At 43.0% G+C, this 23,313-nt stretch overlaps 1 long non-coding RNA gene across 4 annotated transcripts; it reads left to right on the top strand.

Annotated features, from left to right (window-relative positions):
• Positions 1–637: 637 nt before the first annotated feature.
• LOC120406450 lies at positions 638–21,959 on the top strand. 4 transcript variants are annotated; one of them, XR_005599269.1, is made up of 6 exons: positions 638–754; positions 4,418–4,583; positions 8,821–8,945; positions 14,636–14,875; positions 20,629–20,739; positions 21,270–21,574. It is a non-coding gene; the product is annotated as an uncharacterized LOC120406450 (long non-coding RNA). The 4 variants fall into 4 exon arrangements; XR_005599267.1 differs by lacking the exons at positions 14,636–14,875; positions 21,270–21,574 and adding an exon at positions 21,582–21,959; XR_005599268.1 differs by lacking the exon at positions 14,636–14,875.
• The last annotated feature ends 1,354 nt before the right edge of the window (positions 21,960–23,313 follow it).

Below are 23,313 nucleotides of genomic sequence, written 5' to 3' on the forward strand. Positions count from 1 at the left end.
TTCACATGCTGAGGTCCTGTCTATAAATGAATCCACTGTGAGTACTAGATCTACAGGGAAGGATACAATTTTCAATTTACTGTCAATACTTAAGCAAAGTCAAACTTTGAAGCCAAAATACCTATTCAGTAGATAAACACAGGGGGCAAGACTTTTTAATATAAGAAGGTATTTTGGGAGCCATTGAGTGCTCAACACTTTTTGGAAATCAGGCAGGTGCCTAATTATGGATTTAGGAGTTGAATTTTAGACTTCTAATTTTGAAAGTCTTGCCAATTGCTCACTTCAACCCTTTTCACAAGTAGCAAACTTCACTTTAAAGAAAGATAAATCCAGTCAAATTAAATATGATTGGATTCACTGCTTTACTTTTTAATAGTGAAGTAGTAGCCTTTGAAAGACTCCTGGAAAACTTTTAAAATATCTTTCATGGAAACAGTCCCATTAGTTCATCATCTATGTTCTGTTTCTTCTTCCCTTCTTTTTTATATTCCTAAAGAGATTTTCATGATGACAAGATCTGTTTTTCCTTTACAGTTCATTTACCCCTGCTGCTGATTCCTCCCTTGAAATCAGAACCCTCTGTGACATCATCATCATCTCCACAGCAACTAATATTAATGTTACAAACAGAGGATAATAATTTAAATGGGGGCATAAAGAAGGTTGAGCAGATGAATTCCTAAGCAATGAAATCTTTATTCACACAACTTTTCTGAGTAATAAAAACAGGGGGATAGAAATACAGGAAAAAGTAAGTCATCCTGATAAGCAGGAAAGAATGTTTTTCAAAAGAGAAGTCAGTGAGCTTGATTCTGTTCTCATTTACACCAGTGTAAATCAGGAGGAACTGCGGTGAGTGGAGTTACACAAGAGTACAGCTGAGCTCAGATCAGAATGAGGTGCAAGGGGGTCTTTAAATCATAGAATCGTAGAATATCAGGGGTGGAAGGGACCTCGGGAGGTCATCTAGTCCAACCCCCTGCTCAAAGCAGGACCAATTCCCAATTAAATCATCCCAGCCAGGGCTTTGTCAAGCCTGACTTTAAAAACTTCTAAGGAAGGAGATTCCACCACCTCCCTAGGTAACCCATTCCAGTGCTTCACCACCCTTCTAGTGAAAAAGTTTTTCCTAATATCCAACCTAAACCTCCCCCACTGCAACTTGAGACCATTACTCCTTGTTCTGTCATCTGGTACCACTGAGAACAGCCTAGATCCATCCTCTTTGGAACCCCCTTTCAGGTAGTTGAAAGCAGCTATCAAATCCCCCCTCATTCTTCTCTTCTGCAGAATAAACAATCCCAGTTCCCTCAGCCTCTCCTCATAAGTCATGTGCTCCAGCCCCCTAATCATTGTTGTTGCCCTCCGCTGGACTCTTTCCAATTTTTCCACATCCTTCTTGTAGTGTGGGGCCCAAAACTGGACACAGTACTCCAGATGAGGCCTCAATGCTGAATAGCGGGGAATGATCACATGCCTCGATCTGCCGGCAATGCCTCTACTTATACAGCCCAAAATGCCGTTAGCCTTCTTGACAACAAGGGATATCCAGCTTCTCATCCACTGTAACCCCCAGGTCCTTTTCTGTAGAACTGCTTCCAAGCCATTTGGTCCCCAGCCTGTAGCAGTGCATGGGATTCTTCCGTCCTAAGTGCAGGACTCTGCACTTGTCCTTGTTGAACCGCAACAGATTTCTTTTGGCCCAATCCTCCAATTTGTCTAGGAAGCAGGAAAACATCATGGCTCATTATGGGTACTATACTGAATTCATTTTCTGTCCTCTGATGTTTCTTTGCTTGATAAGTAGAGACTAAATGCCCTACATGGCAGCGACACACCCTCTTGATCTTACGGTTTATTTCAGGTTAAAAAACAATCCTCAATTATCCAGTTTGCTGCCTTATTTTTTGGACAAAATTCAACTGGGAGATTTTTCACAAGCTAGTATATTGGTTGACTTTATAATCCGGAGGTTATGTTGTTGACTGGCATCCTTTTCTGTAAAAGGAATGGAAGAGAGGGTCCTATGCCAGTGCTGGATCTGTGTTACGTATAGGGTGGGATGCCCAAGGGGGCATTAGGTGCTGTCATGCTCAGCATTGCAGAGCCAGACTGCTAAGCGTCTCACGACCTAGTGGCATTCACAGCCTTGAGGCTCCATGTAAAATGCACGGGAAGAGTTAGGTGCCTAAGATGGGGATTCAAAAAGCTAAGCAGGGAGACACCTAGAACAGCCAATAGGAAGTGTTGAGACGAGCGTGGCCTAAGCCCTGCCCCAGGTCAGAGAGAAGCAGCTATCTCTGCTCTGGGTTCTCAGCCATGAATCCACTCCTGGAGGGAGGCACCTACGCCAGGTCACAAAACAAGGAGGAAGTGGTGTCCCCCCATTAACCTTTACTTCAAATTATTGCCGCATGTCAGGGAGAAAGCGAACATGAGCTAGGCACTGCCGTATCCCGGAGGCATGCCCTAACCCCTGGGCTAAGGGCTACAAGGGCAGGGCTGTTTTGTGGGGGTTTAGCTATGCTCTGAGCAGGTCTACTCAATCCAGCCTGCAGTGGTGCAGACTCACCCTTGGAGCTTCCCCTTGTGTTAATTCAGGACATTGCCACAAACTTCAGCTTCAGCACCTCCAGCAGGCTGCCTGCCTCAAGTGCCAGGTCTCCTGGGGCTCAGCCTTCCAGCCAAGGTACCTAAGTTCAGACCCCTTCCGGCCGGGGTATCATAAACAAGCCCAAACAAAACTGAATCATTCTTCTGCCTCCTCCGGACACTGAAGGGTTCTCTCCTCTACATAGAAACCCTACGGCAGGGCTTCCCGTGCAGCAGTCTGCGCTGCCCCCCTTGTCTCTGCCTGTGACCCTAACCCTGGGCTTCTCTCAGCCAGAGAGACCTGTCTCCTCCACAGCCTGCCCCACAACTGAGCTCTGTCAGACTATTGATTACGGCTTAACTCCGCCTCCTCTGGCCTGAAGCCAATTAGCTATTCTCCTCCCCAGGTGCAAAGCTTGACTAGCTGGGGGCATTCACTAGCTTGCTGGTGAAGGGGGATAGGCCCCCTCATGCGGCCCCAAAGGCAGAGGGCAATATCTGCTTTGTGAAGTCTACTGGGACTCAGTGTGTTAGGTGCCAGCCTACTGGTTGGTGCAAGGCCTGCGTGCATGCCCAGCAGCTAAAGTGTAGGCACCTTAAGGACTTCACCAGTGAAAATGTGTGCAGCTAAAGAATGTAGGCGCTTCAGGTATGTCTACACTGCAATTAGACACCAGTGGCTGGCGCATGCCAGGTGGCTCAGACTAAGGGGATGTTTTACTGCAGTACAGACTTCCGGAGCCTGGGCTTTAGCTCTGCAAGGTGGGAGGGTCCCAGAACTTGGGCTGCAGCCTGTGCCCAGACAGCTACCCTGCAGTTAAACAGCCCCACAGCCCAGCACCCATAGCCTGAGTCAGGGGGCACGGGCCAGCCCTAGGTTTTTATTTGCAGTGTAGACATACCTTAAAGCAGGGTTTCTCAAACAGGGGTCACTGCTTGTATAGGGAAAGCCCCTGGCGGGCCGGGCCGGTGTGTTTACCTGCCCCGTCCGCAGGTCCGGCCGATTGCAGCTCCCACTGGCCATGGATCACTGCTCTGGGCCAATGGGAGCTGCTGGAAGTGGTGGCCAGTAAGTCCCTTGGCCTGCGCCGCTTCCAGCAGCTCCCATTGGCCGGGAGCAGCGAACGGTGGCCAGTGGGAGCCGCGATTGGCTGGACCTGTGGACGGGGCAAGTAAACACACCGGCCCGGCCCACCAGGGGCTTTCCTTACACAAGCGGCGACCCCTGTTTGAGAAACCCTGCCTTAAAGAGTTAGGCAGCAGCTGAACATGGTGATGCCAGTTGTGCATAAATGCTGGACTTAGGTGTCTAAAGTGGGAGTTATGCACTAAGGCGCCCTTGCAAATCTCACCCATGGGTACTCTGCAGTAGTAGCAGTGAACATTTATATGACAGCAGTGTCCAGTGGGGTTGGAGTCACAGCAGGGAATTCAAGATCTGAGCTCTCAGTTGTGCAAGGGAGAACTTGCATGTGTAACTCCCATTCAAATGAGTTGATTGATGGAGAAACAGTTGCTGAAATAGCCTGTGGGATATCTATTCTGTATAATTAATGGGAAATTTGCTTGTAGGCAGCCAACACGGCTTTTGTAGCAGGAATATGTTATTAGAAGCCATTTAAAAAAAGCAATCAACTAAAAAAAAGTAGAACTAACAAAAAAAATCCAATAATTAGAAACCAATAATTAGACCAACTTCAAGTGCAATATCTTAATTAGAACTGTTTGACTCTGTTCCCATAGTAAATGGGCAACGGGAGTGCTCAGAGATTAAGTGACCAGATAAAGGGAAAGGGAACTCCAGTGGTGCTCTCTTTTCTAGGTGCAATTCCAATTCTTCTGAGACCGATACATCATTTGCTGCCTTTCATTGAAGGCTTTCAGGAATCATGTACTTCCCAGTGGGCAAGGATGCAAACAACATCTCTTGTCTCCCATTTTGTGATTGCTGACTACAGAGCAGCACAGCAAGAGTGGAACAATTACTGGTAAGTAACTTAAGTTTTACACAATGCCTTCTGAATATTTTCTTTAATTTACATGTCCTAGGCATGGAGAAACGGCTCATTCATCCATCAGCACAAGGAGTTGCCCTTTGGCAAGGGAGAAACATCAGATTCCCAAAGGCTATTAGCAAGGAAAACAAGAGCTCTCAAATAAATGTTTAATTGGGGGAGGACCTGACTATCTGTTTCCAAGGCTTTAAAGTTTCCATATACAAATTGAGCCTCTTTGTGATGGAGCAGGTTTTTAATCATTACGGAAAAGAGAGAATTTATGAATAAGAAAACCAGGAAAATAAACTGCTGCTGCTTTCCCTTAAAATCAATAGGAAAGCAAAGGGAGAACGGATAGTTTGATTTTCTGCCACACTGTTTTTATACAACTACTTGAACAATTCAGTTTCTTTCATTTTTCACTTAACTTATTATGCCCATTTTTCTTTAAATGAACCTGCTTATAAGGGGCATCTGTTTAAAGAAAAAAAAAATTTGGCAAAGCCTTTGGGAGGAACTCTTCCATTAACAAAATCACAATGGATGTTCAAATTCAGCAGTCCAGCAGTTGCAAAGTGTCTACTGTCTCATCACTTTTAAGTGTGCCATTGTTCGGACATGCTGGTAACATATGAGAACCAACACGCCATGTTGCAATCAACATTTTTATTTAGCCTGTTTGGTGAACTAAATGTATACCCATCTCTCTCTCTCTCTCTCTCTCTCTCTCTCTATCTATAAATTTTTGCTAACTGATCCAAAGGCAAGTTAACAGTGAAAGTTAACAAGTGAAACAATTTACCAAAGATGTAGTAGATTCTCCTAAATCAAATCTTTCTAAAAATAGTGTCTAGCTCTTGAAGCTATGAACTGGATGCAGAAATCATTGCGTAAAATTCTATGGTCTGTGTTATGCAGAAGGTCAGACTACATGATCCAGTTTCTTCTGGCTTTAAAGTCTTTCAGCTGATGGAACAACAGCAATGATTTCAATGGAGTTTGGATCTGGTTCTGGAGGGACAGCTATAGTATTGCTAAGCTGTCCTACAATAATGTATATGTGAAATCTTGGTCCTGTTTAAGTCAGTTGAAATATTGCCATTGATTTAAATGGTGCCAGGATTTTACCTAATGAATCTAAGGCTTACGATAGAAGCAGGGACACAGCAGCGAGTGGGGATGAAAGGATCAGAGGCAGTTATACTATAGTGGATTTCAGTGAAAGATCATGGGCTTCTGTGACCATTTGCCCTGCACCATTTGTTGCGATTGCACCAGTACTGAGTGGATGTAGAGCACCATCATTTTGAGATGGAAATGTTTTATTCCCACCATGTGCTGGTGTAAATAAGTGTGCTGGGGAGGTGCAAAGGAGACCTGGGCCCCAAATCTATACAAGAAATATCCTTAGAAGAGAATATATTTGTCTCACTGTACAGTTAACAGAAGTAGCCATTATTTTTTTCCATTTTATACAGAGAAACATTATTATAGGAAGATCTTGAAATATTTCTAATTGATTTCTTGCTTTAAAACTATTACACTGAATACACTGTTCATTAGTGTGTGATAATGTATTGGTTAGTTGCAGAGAATAGGGTTAGGCGCTATTGTCTGTGAGCATTTTTAACCAAAGCCTCTTCTTTGCTTGGTCTTTGAACTAATGATAGGTGGAGCTTTTGTTTCTTAAATTAGACCAAAGGAGACAAAGGAAATAGGGGTGGGGAAGAGAGAGAAAGCGTCCACCAATGTAATATATGCCATCATATGCCAGCAATGCCCTTCTGGTATGTACATCGGCCAAACTGGACAGTCTCTAAGGAAAAGGATAAATGGACACAAATCAGATATTAGGAATGGAAATATACAAAAACCTGTAGGAGAACACTTCAACCTCCCTGGCCACACAATAGCAGATTTTAAGGTGGCCATCTTACAGCAAAAAAACTTTAGGACCAGACTCCAAAGAGAAACTGCTGAGCTCCAGTTCATCTGCAAATTTAACACCATCAGTTTAGGACTAAACAAAGACTGTGAATGGCTTGCCAATTACAGAACCAGTTTCTCCTCCCTTGGTTTTCACACCTCAGCTGCTGGAACAGGGCCCCATCCTCCCTGATTGATCTAACCTCATTATCTCTAGCTTGCTTCTTGCTTGCTTATATATACACACCTGCCCCTGGAAATTTCCACTGCTTGCATCCGAAGAAGTGGGTATTCACCCACGAAAGCTCATGCTGCAAAACGTCTGTTAGTCTATAAGGTGCCACAGGATTCTTTGCTGCTTCTGGAGAAGCTGTGTATCTGGTGGGTGTGTTTACTTAAAAGGGGAGGTTTCATTTAAAGAAAGCTTAAAGGAGGTGATCAGTGTGAGTGTTTGGAGTGTGAAGTGTGTCCTTATTGAATAGCTAAAGGGAAATGGGAAAGACAAGAGTTATCTAAGCTCATTGATTCATGTATTATTGCTTGTAGGTTTCTAATGATCAATCTATCAAGAGCTTACAAGATAGAATCATGAAAATATACAAAACTCAACAAAGGGAGTTGAAAAGGACAATAGACTGTGCCAGACAAAGAGCAGGGAAAGATTTCATACAGATCTACTGTCCTTCTCTTTATTAGATTAATTTCCTTAATTTTTCCTACCATAACATTTTTCAGTTATGTTTTTATCTCAGGTTATAACAATTTATCTCTTTTCTTCCTCATCCCTTATAATGGAGGTTGACAGGGTACCATTATGGGCCCAATCCTGCTGTCTTTACTCATGTCAGTGGCCGATTTGTCTGCAGAATCGGGCCCTGTGGAATTTCTCAGAAACAAATTGTATGTGACACTAGCAATAAAAAGAATGACTAGCTAGGACATGGCCAATGTTGAGAAAATATATGTTGATGCCTTTGCATGATGAATAGGCTAAGGGGAAATGTGAATACTTAGGGATTGACTCTGACCTTTGCTCTGTAAAATTTAATATTCCCCCAAAATAGCTGTGGTCCCTCTGGGCAGCGGAAGAGCAGTACAGCTTCCGGACTGCATTGCTCTCTTTGTTTTGGCAGTTTCAGGCTTGCGTTTGTGGGTGTCAGCAATGCTTTCCTATTTACACTTGTGGTAAACATGCATTAACCATGATTATGGATGAGTTTTGACTTGCTGTATGAATTATTCATCCACCATGTATCTTGTTCTGCTTATCCATTCCATGGCAGGCTCCTTGACAGTTTATCAGGAGTGACGTACAGCAGACGAGGAGAGTGACTAAGATTAGCACTGTCTGAAAAGTGTCAAAACCTCTGGATGAATCTGTAGGACCCAAATGGCTTTCGCCTCTCTCTGATCTAGCTGTAGGACTGTCTCTCTCTCAAATCACCTAGTAACACTGTGGACCCAATCAGTCCAAGTTGCTGCAACATTCTGCCATTGACAGTGCAGTATGTTGTGGCAGATGGCATGCAGTAAAGGGACATAAACTAGCTTGTCTGCAGTAACATGCCACAGGCTGGGTGGCATACCTCAGCTGAGCAGTCAGTTTAGGACATGCCTTTCACTTCACTGAGCATTATGCCTGGTGACGCTGCACTGTTCTATTTCACAGAGTCAGTCTCCATAGTGTTGTCCCAGCTCTTTCATGGTATTCTTAGATTTTGAAGGTCAGATGGTCATCTTAACTGACCTACTCCATAACAGAGGCCAAAGAATTTTCCCTGGTGATTCCTGTGTATATTGTGAAACAGCTACAACAAAGAATACTCCACACTAACAGTAATAACTTGTATTAAATTACACCTGGTTTGGTTAGTACATGGAAATATTTTCAATACCGGATAAAATCTATATGTACAGCTGCATTTAATCTATTGATATACGGACTCACATTTCTTTTGGAGAAGGCAATCTGTTCTGGATTAAGCATTCAGAACTAGGAATGCGATAGCCAATAGGGTGTGTACACCCTATGGAGCACAATTCTCAAAACACGGCGATGGAATACCTCCCACATAACGCTATACACACATATCTGTCAAAATAAACACAGAAATATACCACACCGTATAAATTATCCTTTGTACAGTTCACCTACCTCCCTGGGTTACTTTGTTTTGTTCACAATGGACAGTATCACGCCCTAAATCTGGTGTTAGCATTGTTTAGCACAGGATTCGTTCAGTCTAGATACTTGTTCTGCTTAGAAACCAACAGCACAGAATATTTTGCAATTTTTTTGCAGCAGGATTCCTCATTGGAATCACACCAGCCATCTCTTCGCCTCTTCAAGGAGCAGCACACTAACTGGGATTATCAGCTGGATTCTTCTCTCACATATCAATGGCGTTGCTTCTCGTTTACACCAGAGTAAGAAGGAGAATCAAGCCCTTTGCTTCTTTTGTTTTCTGCAATAGGCTCAGAGAGAGGGTATAGTCCTTTTTGCCAATATCAGTGCATTTAATACTTGAGCTTGTAGAACTCTTGGAAATCAGCCGCACACCTATGTGACTGGCTATCTTTTAACTTGAACTCCAACAGTCAGAGCATACTGAGTGTATCTGCTAGAAACAGTAGCATGCTGCTGGTTTTCATGCTAAAAAGCACCTTCTTTATGTTTTCCACATTGCAAAGCTGCTCCTGCAAAGCACGGAGACAGGGGCTGTATACCTTGTGTCATTGTGAAGCTACACCTTTTCAATGCCTGTATCCCAGAACCCACGTGCCCCAAAATAAAATACCTACGGGTTCTGCACCTAACGGAGCTGGCTGCTGAGGTGCAGCAATGTGAAAACTCTCAGGGAGACCAGCAAGGTTAGAATTTGTGCTGCTTAGATCATTCTCTTTACTATGTGCTTCACAGTAGAATTGATCCCATACAAAGAAGTCCCCATTTTAAAAATAAATCCCTTCAGCCCTTCTTTTTATTTTAAACACCCGTAATATTGTATAAACATTTTCTAGAGGTAAGGCTTTAACTAGGCTTGGAAATCTATTTTCCAGAGATGAAATATACTTTTACAATGAAATATACTGCCTGTGCTTAACCCTTTACTTCAGACTTATAAAACACATCACTTTCCCTCTTCATGCTGCTGTGATGTCTCACTGGGGTAGTGCTGCCTCTGGGTTCACTTAGGAATGGATTTAGTGGCAGGTCTCTTTGCCTAATGCCAAGTGAAAAGATTAAGTGTGGAAGCAGGAAGAGATGCTGCTAATGGCTTTTTGCTCCCAGGATCCATCTGTGAACTCTCTCCCTTGTCACTGAGAAAGATACTGGGGGAAGTGAGAAATTCTCAATTAACAATGTCAGCAGAGAAGTAGCGGATGATAGAGGCAAAACGGTCATACTTGCTGATCCTGAGTGGTGCTGTACTTCTGCAGCTCGTAGTAAATCTCTGGGATTTTCAGCAGCTCAACTTTTCTCAAGATTTGATCCTAAAGGAAGTGGCGGTGGGAAAGATGACTGCTTCATCCTGAGGACTGATATAGTAACAGATGATTTATTTTTTGCTGTTGGCCATTTTCTAGACATGCTGTATGAAATCAAATGCCTGATAGGCTAACTAAAATTGCAAGAGCTGGCATCTTTATTTTGTGTATGGCAGCAGCTTTGCATTACTCTGTTGGAACTACAGCAGCATGAAGGCCAATCAATATTCCTTCCGCACTCAATAGCAGTGCATGTTTGTTGCCATCAATTAGACATAACTGTTATTGTAATTTCCCTTGTTCCAGACAGAGTATTAGTGAACTTGTAGATACAGTCATATAAGCATGAGGTATAGTCTTATATACAGTAGTAGTAGCTTTTAATTAAATGAAAAAGCCTCTATTGGTAGGCTATGATGAATATAGCCTTTTTTCTTTCTTTTTTTTTTTTTGATTGTACATTAGTTTAAAAAACTACAGTAGTCATAATAAATTTGTAAGCTCTCTCTGGTGCATTCAGAAAGCAGAGTTCTTTTATACACCATATTATGCATTTCTCTATAGCTCAGTTCAGATAAAATTAATCAGAGAAAAAAGAGAATGGCGTGATTGCTCACTGCTGATCACAACATGACAGCTAAGTCAAATTTTAGGCCTATAAACCTTGAAAGCCTGTCTTTAGGTATCCTAGGTAAAGATGGTTGAAGATATTCCTACAGCATGATTTTCGATGGCAAAATGCTGCTCTGGTGAAATCAAAACATTTCAGACAGGGGGCCGGAATTCTGTTCAGTTCTGGTGAAGGGCATGGGATTAGACCGCGGTTCCTTATGGTTTTGCACCATGCTCATTCATTCAGGATTTGACCAGAATCTGGCTCATTGTACTTCTAAATAAAACAAAGAATAATAACTAAATAAAATTTATTTAACTAAATAAAACAAAGAATAATAATGACTGCTTGCATCCGAAGAAGTGGGTGTTCACCCACGAAAGCTCATGCTACAAAACATCTGTTAGTCTATAAGGTGCCACAGGATTCTTTGCTGCTTCTACAGAACCAGACTAACACGGCTACCCCTCTGATAAAGAATAATAACTCAATCTCTGCTGTTCTGGGCTCCCTCCTCCACTTTTCCTCATTGCCCTCCTCATGCCATAGCAGAATCCCACCACATTGCTTAGCACGGCTAACTTCTCCCTTCTCGTTGACCCCCACAAAAAGGAGGCAGAGGGAACTGCTGGCAGGAAGTAGCATGTCAATTTCTTCAAGGGGACATTGAGAGGGCTTTTTATAGTGTCAGAGGGCCTGTTAAATTGCCTTCTCCTTTGCCATTCTATTCTATGTCCTACTTCAGTATCCCAGATGAATCACACTCACAAACAGTAGGAGATAATTATCTCAATGAAATAAGGAGTCCCTCTAGCAAGGTGTTTTCACTTTACTTCTGTTCTTCTGTGCTTTAATCAGTCTCTAGTGGCTTAGAAAGGGGAATTGCAGGTGTCATACTTGTGTACTTGGCTAACTGATCTATAAACTCCGGTCCTGATTACACAACATCCTAATTACGCTTGTAGGAACTCCTGACTTGACCCTGGTTCTGCAAAGCTAATCAATCCCCAGATCTGAAGTCAAAAAGGATTTGCTGGGACATGCACCAATGTATCTGCATTATCTTCTCTAATGCTTGTACGTGAGAATTCTCATAGTATATTTCAATATAGCCAGCCCTGAAATCTATACTAAACTCAGTTGTGTAGTGAAGTGTAAGGGAATCATAGGACTGGAAGGTCCTCAAGAGGCCATGTACTCTTGAGGATGAATTATACCTAGACCATCATGGCCAGCTGTTGGTCTAATCTGTTCTAAAAAACCTCCAATGATAGGGACATATATTACACAATTGAAAAAAAAAATCAATCCACAAATGCATTTGTGGAACAAAATGACTCAATTATACCACTGCTAAGTCTGCTTCTTGTTTCACCCCTACCCCATTTGTCTGTTTAGGGCCAGACCGTGCCTTTAGGCCCAGCCCTGAACAAGAGGCTGCAACATCTCCAGGGTATCTTTATGTCTTTCTGCCTCAGAGACACCTCTGTGACCTCTGGGTCACAATGCATCCCTTCTTTCCTTCTCGCTTGCTGGGCTAGTAGTTAGCTGCTGATCTATACCACTAGTCCATCCCTACACCACCCGGCTACCATACAGAGGGTGCGTGTATGTAGAACCAGTGCCCTGCCCATTTCCCACCTCTGTGTTCCAGGCAGGTGAGAAGAAACAAGCCCTGCTTACATTTGGGGGATGCCTACCCAGCAATAAAACATCCGTGGCTGACCTGTGTCAGATGACTCGGACTTGGGCTGCAAGGCTATACATTTCAGTGTAGACGTTCGGGCTCAGACCGGAGCCTGAGCTCTGGGACTCTCCTCCTTTGTGGGGTCCCAAAGCAAATTTATATCCCGGCTATCTGAGCTTCGTGAGCCTAAGTCAGCTAACACGGGCCAGCCACGGGCGTTTTATTGCAGTGCAGACATACCCTTACAGACCCGAGCCCTATGGAGCTTCCTGACTTCTGAGTACTTTGCTTTGGAATATTCACATTCTTTTAACAGAGCTTTCGAAATGGAATTTCCTAGCTCATTTTTTAAAGGACGAGGACACACACAAACTGAGGAACTGTTTGCTGAAGAACAGGAGAATGTTGTGCCTCAGGTGCACATCCTTGTCCAGGATCCTCTTTGCAGTCTTTCCTCCCTTACCACTCTGAACTCCACGTCTTACCTATGGCTACCACTTGGCCAAAATTCCCCAGCAGAAAGAATCCTTTAATGCAGATTTGGGGCTGACTTTGAAATTCTCTGGGCTTTATGGATCTAGTTCAATTCCCATTCACTTCAGTGGTTCATATGGAACAGATTCATTTAGATGGCAGTCAACATATTCCAAACTTTAGACATTTTGAAGTTGATTTTGTTCCCACTGAAGTCAATGGCAAAATTCCCTTTGACCTCAATAGGAGCAGAATGAGATCCTTACTGGAGGAGACATATTCCCTTCCCAGAATCACTGGAAAGGTTCCTTTTAGATGTCTGATTTTATAAATCCATGTTAAACTCCTTATTTTATTGGTATTACTCCCAGGAGCACCTCCAACTTTTTTGGCACCCTAGGCGGCGGATGTCTCGCCCCCGAAATGGTGCCCCCGACAAAGGCGGCAGACGGTCCTGCCCTCGAAATACCGCTGACAACCGGGGCAGCCGACGACCAGGGCGGCCACCGCCCCCCAAATGTTAGTGCCCTAGGCGACCGCCTAGGTCGCCTAATGGGTTGTGCCGGCCCTGGTTACTCCATCCTTCATTGTAGGGGATTTTAATCAGTTGATTTTTTCATAATACTACAAGGAAGGCCTGTGATATCATCCCAGATAATTGTCAATAATATACCAAATATGTACACTGAATTAAAACTCTTTAAAGCCATAGCAAGGCTTCATTGTTATGGGCATAATTTGTAATCCTCATTACAGAATAATTGCATTTTAGCAGGAGTAAAACAAGTGTAATCCTTTCTTCAGGTCACTGGAAATTTGATTTCCCCTTGGTGCTCTGTCGGTTCATTTGGCTCTCAGCCTCGAAAGCCTATTGCAGAAGTGGGTCAGTAAGTAGTATGAGAGGAAGAATGGTTATATGACCCACTCTCTCTCTGATATGCAAACTAATAATGCAAAGTGCAGTATTCCAGTTGGAATGCAATAAAATCTAGTTAACTAAACAATTAGAGTATATCAGCTTTAGTTAGTTATTATAAGTGAAGAATTTGCTAATCAAAAGTGACCAGAGAAAAGAGAAGGATGAAGTGGAGCCAGCGAACCATGGCTGTCACATAGTGTGTATGGTAAAGCATCTAAAAATTTAACTTCTTTTTTTTTAATTTTTCAGACCTGTAGATGGGGAAATTATTTCTTTGAAGGGAAGAAGTGGAATTCATTGCATCTCTTTACGTGATCCCTTATGTAAAATGGATCCCATCTGAATCACAATTTCTCTTTTTTTCAATGGCAAGACAGGCATGAGTGAGAAGGTGGGATACTATTATGTAAAGGAAACTAGTGAAAGCTGGGTGGAAAACAGTTTTCCCACCCTGGAAAAAAAGTGGAGATTTCAAAGTTTTTCTCAGCCTGAACTGGGACAAAATGTCAGAACATCACAAATCTTCAAAAATTGGCAATCTGGAAAAAAATGGTTCAGATCAATTGAAACGTTTTGTTTCAAAAAGTTCTTTCAAATAAAAAAAAGAATATTTAATTTAAAAAATGTCAAAATGGGAAGTTTTGACAGTTTCCAAACTTTTCTTTTGATTTTTTTTTAAATGAGAAATTTTCTAAAACCACCTCTTGCCTATGAACAGCGTTGGTTTCAATGAATCAGCGTTTTCCGACCACAGCATTTAGCCAAAACAATCCTGACCAGCTCTAAAAATTAGCTAGCTTTGAACCAGATTATAAAAATAATACATCAAAAAAGTATGAAATTTGTGTCTACAAACTACTATAAATAAAGGAATAGGTCAGATGAGGTCAGCCGTTAGCCAGTCTGCTGTAGAAGAGAATTAATTTTCTTTTCAGCTTTCTTGTTATGCAGATTCTATAGATAAGTGACATGAAGTACATGGCAATTAAACACACATCTAAGAAGCCACTGAAGAAAGGGTCATTCCGTAAGTTGACACAAGCTGAGGAGATGATCCTGGGGTGGCAGCACTGCAGCTCCTACGGCACAACATCAGCTCTGCATTTACACTGGCACTGAGATAAGCACTGAGTGTCCTGGAAGAGTCAAGGCCTGTGGAGACTGACACCTCTCAGGTACTGACATCAGAGCCAGCATAAATACGTTAGATGAAACCAAGGTGGCTCAGGCTGTAGAACAGATTTACTAGCCCCAGGGTGAGGTGGACAGGGGCATCATCCTGTTGCTGCAAGGGGAGAGTTGCACACCAGGATCCCAAACTCAGTGCTCTGGAGCAGTCAGTGCCTCGCTTGACAAGGAGTTGTTTTTGACACATCTGTAACACAGGTCCCACTGACTGCCCAGTGGAGTCATGGTGCCACTTCAGGTTCTGTTGAACTGAACTCATGCCACATGGGGGACACGAATGAAGAGCCTCTCCACTCTTGGTCTCTTGAGGCTAAAGACTTCAAAGACTTCCAGGGGTGGTTTCAAAGCTGAATAACAGACGACAGTGAAAGAGGCCAGCAGCATTGTTAGGTACTTTCCCTGGGACCCAACACCTATTTGTGACCCTGGTCAGGGAATCCCACAGCTGAACCAGTCCCCCTAAGTTCCAGCATGTCATGGCTTATGAAGAACATTGTCCAGCCAGCCTTGGGTCAACAAATAAAGCTGCTGGACTACCTACTGCAAGTGTCTAAGGCAAACAAAGGGTAGGCAAAAAGAAGATAAAGACGAGGGTTCATCAGTACAAAAGCCCATCATGTGGAAGAACTCAGGCCCACAGATGCAATAGCAGCCACCAGCCAGGAGTGCCCATGTGATGATTGACCCAGGCAGAATCTACTGAAAATGGAAACAGAAGCAGAGTTCTTTTAGACAATAGGAGTTCCAAGGCTTGGTGCCTCAATATGGCAAATGAAGCAGATAGCGTTGACTGCCAATAAAGCTGATACATTACATCTGAGTGGGTTTTTTGCTAGAATTAAGATAATGGAGAATGGTAAAGAGATGCAACATGGTGAGTAAGGCATGAGAAATAGTGGGCTGGAGCCAGGTGGCCACACAACCTGGAGCAGCTAGCCACAGCAATCCTTCACCAACCCGAGTCAGAAGGGAACAGGCAAGGAAAATACTAGCCAACATTGTGCCAGCAAAGGGGGTGTGGCAGGAGATGTGCCCAGCTGGAACCAGTAACATTAGAACTCTAAGAATGGGCTTTTCCTGAGTTCATGGGGACACAAAACTAAGGCAAAGGATTTGTTAGGGATCTCTAGAGCAATCCTGGACTTAGCCAGGTCATAAACACCACAAAAAGAACTTTCCTCACTCTGATTCCATTCCCACCTTATATCAGGAAGTTCTGTACAGAGACACACACACCAGTGGAAATATACAAACCAAACCAAATGTTTGAAATTCTGATAATGGCTCAGGTTCAGTTCTGTCTGAATTCCGAAATATGGGTTTGGGGACATTCCTTATGTATCCAAATCATTTTGCCCACCCCTAAAAACAACATACCCCTTGGATTACTATATATAATAAAATATTCGTGGAAAGGGCCTTATAAAGAAAACATGATTCCTGTGCTGGGAAAATAAGAGGCAACTGTATGATAGAATTTTGATTTAGAATATAATACACTTATATTTCACTGTAAACATCTGAGTTCGTCCCAGTGGAAAGTTAATATCTGCATCACACCATAGGTCTCTTCAAGTACAATACATCAGAGACTAAATAATTCTATTTCATTTTGTAGTAAAAGTACCAAAAAAATAAAGTGTTTTACAAACCCTAGGGATCATGAATAGGCACATGGTTTTTAAGGCAAAAAAAAAAATGACTTCAAGACTAGAAAGCTACATTTTCAGACTTTAGGCTATTTTACTGTACTTCTCAATTGAAAGTTAACCTCAAAGTGTACAATAACTCCTACCTTCAGTGGGATGAGAGAGACGCAAGAGTTGCTATGGCAGTACAATCAAACCAGGAGCTCTCATACCACAAAAGCCCAGCTACACTTCCTTGACACAGCAAGACACTAGCGCTGCTTGATTGCGTGCAAAACCTTAATTTTGCACATTCAAGTCACTGAGCCTGGACACTACCACGACATCTTGGGGCCGCTAATCCCACAGAGTACCGGCCACCAAAAATTTGGCCAAACTCAATAGCCTCCAAACTGGTGGAGAACACAAAAGGACCACTCGATAAACACACAAGAAGAGAAGTGTATCAACAACTCTACCAAACACTTGCATCAATCCCCCGAGGAGAACCTTCCACTGTCAGCATTGAGGAAGTAAAAGAAGGACTTACCACAATGAAAAAAGGGAAGGACGGTATTTTTCCAGAATTCCTCCACCATCTTGGCCCCAACGGCAGGGCCGGCTCCAGGGGTTTTGCCACCCCAAGCAGCCCCCCGCCGCCCCCCCAAAAGCCGCGATCACGATCTGCGGCAATTCAGCGGGAGGTCCTTTGCTCCGACCGGGAGTGAGGGACCCTCCGGCAAATTGCTGCCAAATAGCTGAACATGCCGCCCCTCTCCGAAGTGGCCGCCCCAAGCATCTGCTTGCTAAGCTGGTGCCTGGAGCCAGCCCTGCCCAAAGGACTCGAATTGCTAGCAACATTGTACTCCGTTACCTTAAGAATGGCACGGATCCCTGAAATATGGGATGAGGCAATGGTAATTGTCATTCCAAAGCCTGGAAATCCCCCCAATGAAGCGGGAAGCTATAGGCCAATTTCTCTACTACATACCACCTATAAACTTCTTGAACGTATCATCCTCAAAAGAATATGCCCTTCTACTGAGCCAATTATCCCTGTTGAATAGGCAGGCTTCTGGCCAAAATGTAGTTGTTGTGACCAAATTCTGGCACTCACAACTCACCTTCAGGCTGGCTATTAGAAAAACCCTAGAGACTGGCACAGTATTGGTTGACCTGTCATCTGCATGTGACACTATATTGATGAATGGCCTGATGCAGAAACATGCTAAAATTATACCTTGCTACCAAACATTTCCCCTGATGTGGACCATGTTGAGTAACAGAGGCCTGCGGGCGTACCTGGGTAATAAGACCGGCTCACCCCGTATCATAAACAATGGGCTACCACTAGACTCTGTACTTGTGCCCATCTTTTTAAATATTTACATAGGTTACATGCCTCCAACTAAATCATGAACATTTGGATATGCAGATGATCTTGCCATGACAATCCAAGCATCAAACCTCCATGTCACTGAGAAAATATTAATTGAGGACCCCCAAAATATGGAATGCTATTTCTGGAAATGGAGGCTCAAACCAAACCCTGGAAAAACAGTTGTAAGTGCATTTCATCTTGATAATAAGACTGTCAAAAACATACTGAAAGTAGCTTTCTGTGGTAACAATCATAGAATCATAGAATCTCAGGGTTGGAAGGGATCTCAGGAGGTCATCTAGTCCAACCCCCTGCTCAAAGCAGGACCAAACCCAACTAAATCATCCCAGCCAGGGCTTTGTCAAGCCTGACATTAAAAACCTCTAAGGAAGGAGATTCCACCACCTCCCTAGGTAACCCATTCCAGTTCTTCACCACCCTACTAGTGAAAAAGTTTTTCCTAATGTCCAACCTAAACCTCCCCCTCTGCAACTTGAGACCATTACTCCTTGTTCTGTCATCTTCTACCACTGAGAACAGTCTAGATCCATCCTCTTTGGAACCCCCTTTCAGGTAGTTGAAAGCAGCTATCAAATTCCCCCTCATTTCTTCTCTTCTGCAGGTTAAACAATCCCAGTGCCCTCAGCCTCTCGTCGTAAATCATGTGCTCCAGCCCCATAATCATTTTTGTTGCCCTCTGCTGGACTCTCTCCAATTTATCCACATCCTTCTTGTAGTGTGGGGCCCAGAACTGGACACAGTACTCCAAATGAGGCCTCACCAGTGCTGAATAGAGGGGAATGATCACATCCCTCGATCTGCTGGAAATGCCCCTACTTATACAACCCAAAATGCCATTAGCCTTCTTGGCAACAAGGGCACACTGTCGACTCATATTCAGCTTTTCGTCCACCGTAACCCCTGGGTCTTTTTCTGCAGAACTGCTGCCCAGCCATTCGGTCCCTAGTCTGTTGCAGTGCATTGGATTCTTCCGTCCTAAGTGCAGGACTCTGCACTTGTCCTTGTTGAACCTCATCTTATTTCTTTTGGACCAATCTTCAATGTGCAACATGATTACAGTCCAACATATCTTGGGGTGAAACTCGACCACACCCTCTTTTTCCATGATTATCTTGAGAAGGTAGCTGCAAAAATAAAAAGGAGAGCCAACATAATCCAGAAACTAGCAGGTACAACCTGGGGTGCATCAGCATCAGTGTTGCAAACATCTGCAATAGCACTTGTATATTCAGTAGCTGAATATTGTGCACCGTTATTGAGCAAATGCAGCCACACATAACTTGTGGATACCCAGCTCAATACAGTGATGTGGTGCATCATGGGAACCCTTAAATCGACCTCAACACCATGGCTACCTATCTTGTCTAACATTGCTTCCCTGCCAATATGCTGAACTGCTGCAATATTCTGTGAAGCTCAGCGAATCCAAGAAAACAGATGTCTTCTTATTACATAAGAACATAAGTGATCTCTCTCCTGCCATCCATCTCCACCCTCTGACAAACAGAGGCTAGGGACACCATTCCTTACCCATCCTGGCTAATAGCCATTAACGGACTTAACCTCCATGAATTTATCCAGTTCTCTTTTAAACTCTGTTATAGTCCTAGCCTTCACAACCTCCTCAGGCAAGGAGTTCCACAAGTTGACTGTGTGAAGAAGAACTTCCTTTATTTGTTTATTCACCAAGACCTTGAGAGTGCCCCCTCCTGCAATGTCTTAAGTCCCGCAAGCCTTTCTGGGAACATTTGTTTAGCCTCATGCAATCAGGCTATGATCAGAAGGAGGCTTGGAAAGCAGATGGGCTAAACAAGACTTAAAAAATAAGCACATTGTGCTAGATTCCACGCAGAAGGTTCCTGGGTTTGACCTTCCATGGTCAGCTTGATCAACTCTAAACTGAATTCGAACCAACCATGGTAGATGCGGATATCTAATGCACAAATGGAAAATCAAGGTCTCCCCAGTGCACAAGTGTGGATCTGCATGACAGACCATCAAACATATCACTACCTACTGTCCAATTGATAAATATGAAGGAGGCATCACTGCAATAAATTCTGCTACTCCTGATGTGGCCATTTGGCTCTATCAACTTCAGGTGAAATTGTACTTGCTGCTCTACACCAGCCATACGAAAGAAGAAGAAGGGGGATGCCCCAAAGAATCATCTCACCAAGCATCCTCCAAGCCTTCAGGTTGACCCAGTGTACAATGGTGTGATTGCAGTGCATAGGAGTCAGTTACACTAGGAAACATGCAGACTAAAAACTGATTCACAGATTCATCTAAAAATGCAAAAAAGTAACTACTATTACTAGGCTTGGAAGAATTTGATTTTTATCAGTAAATGTCAGTAAACATCAATTTCACCATACACATACAAATAAGACATTTCCATTGATGATAATCAAAATTTGCAGAGAGGGAAAGTAAGAAAAATGCAAGAACTTATTTGAGTTTGATTTAAGATATTTACTTTGTATATTTTGATGTGTGATGTTGACAATTTGAATCCTTGCTGTGCCTGATCCAGAGCAAGGATTTGAACCTGCATATCCCAGGCCCCTAGCTACTGGGTGGGTGTTTCTCTCTTTTTGTCTTGTTTTTTCTGAAAAGTTTCAAAATATCTCATTTTTATCCAGATGTGGAACAAAACCAAATTCTGGAACCTTAACTTTTTTTGCTAAGTGGAATTCTTGTTTTCCAGACAGCCCTGATTACCAATCCATTAGCTCCTTTCCTGATCTCTGCACCATCAAAAACAAGCCTCAACTTTCCATCCAATGTTTCCCAGATGATTGACATCTCAGACCCTCAGGTAATCACAGTGAAATGTCCAGTTGGTTGTGTGAAGTAATGGGTGTGATTCTGCCATCTCCCAATTAATTACAGTCAAGCTGTTAGAGCACAGATATAAACGATAAATGTTGCTTACAGATGTGTTGATAAAGGCATAACATGAGAAGCAGAAGTGTTTAGGAAGAAAGAATGTGTGTTTGATATACATGAAAATGCACATCCCTATTTCTCAACAATGAAACTCTGGACAGCTGAAGCCTATAATTTATATATCTAATTTCAGTTTCATTTGCTTCACTGACAGCTATATGGTAATAAATGGTGCATATAGACTCAGTAATGGGATAAAGAGTACATTCCATGCCCACCTCCTCAGTAGCCATGCTGCGGGAAAAATAACAGCACAGGCATCTCTTCAGTGATTGGTGCTCACCCCACGGGCTCCCAAGAGGCTTCTTCCCCTGCCCCACCCTGCCATGCTACTGGAATTGGACAGCCTTTCACTCTTCAAGCCAGGCACGGCTGTAGCATTGTCTGTTATTTTCACAGAGGGTGTGGAGCGCCCAGAAAATACCTTGGAGGTCATTATTATTCCCATCATTTATCTGTGTGACCCAGACACTCCAGTCCGGATAGGCAGCCCGCTGTGCCAGAAGCCATACAAACACACAGCAAGAGACAATCCCTGCCCTGAAGAGTTTGCAATCGATGTGAAGAGAAAATGCATGGAGTGAGTGTAGCAGGTGGTGGAAGGGAGATGAGAGTCACAGTAATAGGCACTCAAGGTTCTATAGACCAGACCTGTGAATAATTTGCTGGTTCTCAGCCAGGGAATTGTGACTGTGGATTATTTTTTTTAAGATTAACAGAAGACATTAAAGAGCCACATGCCGAACCACTATCAGTTTATTGCAAACATTTCTGCAGAGGTGGGACTTGAGAATTGACGTGAAGGACACAGCAATGGCTTAATGGATAGGTTTGAGGACAGCATTGCATACGGAAGGGGCAGTATGGAAGAATGCACAGAGCTGTTTGTGGGAGAAGTTCCTCAGCAGCCTATTCCTTGGTTGCTGGGGAGCCAGGGCTCCTAGACTGCTCCAGACTAGCCCTGGGCCAGGGCATCTGAGCTTCCAGGCTCTTGGCTCCCTGACAGTCCAGAGACTCTCGTGTTTGGTCTGGACAGTACAGAGACCCTCGTGAATTTACAACAAGCTTGAAAATGTCACAAAAACACATACACAGATGGTCGGGAATTTTCTGATAAAATGTTGGTTTCAACGAATCTCTCTATTTGAAAAAAAAATGAAACAAAACTTTTGAAATTGTCAAAATGTCTTGTTTCAACATGTTTTTGAATGAAAATTTCATTTTCTGGCTTGAAGTGCTTTATTGTTTTGAAATTTTAATTTATAGGAAGAAAAGGTTTAAACTATTTTGAAAGGTCAAAATTGAAAAAAACAACCAAAAACATTCAGATAAATGGAACCATTCTGATAATTGGAACCTTAATATAAAGTGTGATCATTCAGAGCGTAATCCTGGACCATTCCAGCCAACGTGGACATATGTGTTGACATATGTGAGAGTAGCATCAGGACCTAAGTGCCTAACTGTACATGTGTATTATATCTATTCATATTCAGCATGAAACTGCAGTATGTGCTTAAGTTCTATCGAAGTTAATGGGATTTAGGCATATGCCTAAAGCTAAGCCAGTGTTTAATTGCTTTGCTGAACAGGTATGGGTTTAAGCTGCAGTTCAATCCAGCTGAGGTGGCATTCGTGTTTTCTGGCAGAGGGAAGGAAGTAGAATACTGGAGAGAAGTAGTATCTGCATCATCAGTGGAGATGTTTGCCACAGTGATATGCAGTCTCAGGGTCTTGATGGGTTCATCACTTTTCCTAGAATCCCATTGATGGGAATAGACCACAGTTCTTCTGTCAACTATGGATGACAAGGTAGCTGTGAATATTCCTCTCAGAATGCAAACCTTGCAACAGACACATACAATGGGTAAGATATCATCTTTTACTGGACCAACTTCTGTTAGTGGAAGAGACAAGTTTTCGAGCTACACAAAGCTCGTCTTCAAGTAGCTCAAAAACTTGTCCCTCCTCCACCAACAAAAGTTGGTCTAATAAAATATGTTACCTCACTCACCTGGGGTCAACACAACTACAACACCACTGCAAAGAGCTTTGCATTGAAATTCATTATAATTTATTTGTATTATTGTAGCACGAAAGAGCCCCAGTCACAGACCAGGACTCAGCTGTGCCAGATGCAGTATAAAAATAGAACAGAAAGTGTATCTGCTCTGCTTACAACATGTGCTATCTCTAAAGTACACTTGGCAGCTCCAACTGATGCAGAATACAACTATATTCCTTTTGGGTGGGTTGGGCTGACGTGAGCATATTACAGCCATGCTCAAGCTGGTTCAATGGGCCCCATTCTCATCTCAGTTACATCAGAGTAAACCTGGAGTAATTCCTTCAAATTAGATTTGCAGCAATGTATCTGAGCTCCAAACCTGGCCTTTCCTCTAGCTTCTGGGTGCAGTTGAAAGTGTTGGTTGTAATCTTTACA

The sequence above is a fragment of the Mauremys reevesii genome, linkage group 5, assembly GCF_016161935.1.
Source record: "Mauremys reevesii isolate NIE-2019 linkage group 5, ASM1616193v1, whole genome shotgun sequence".
Taxonomy (NCBI): domain Eukaryota; kingdom Metazoa; phylum Chordata; order Testudines; family Geoemydidae; genus Mauremys; species Mauremys reevesii.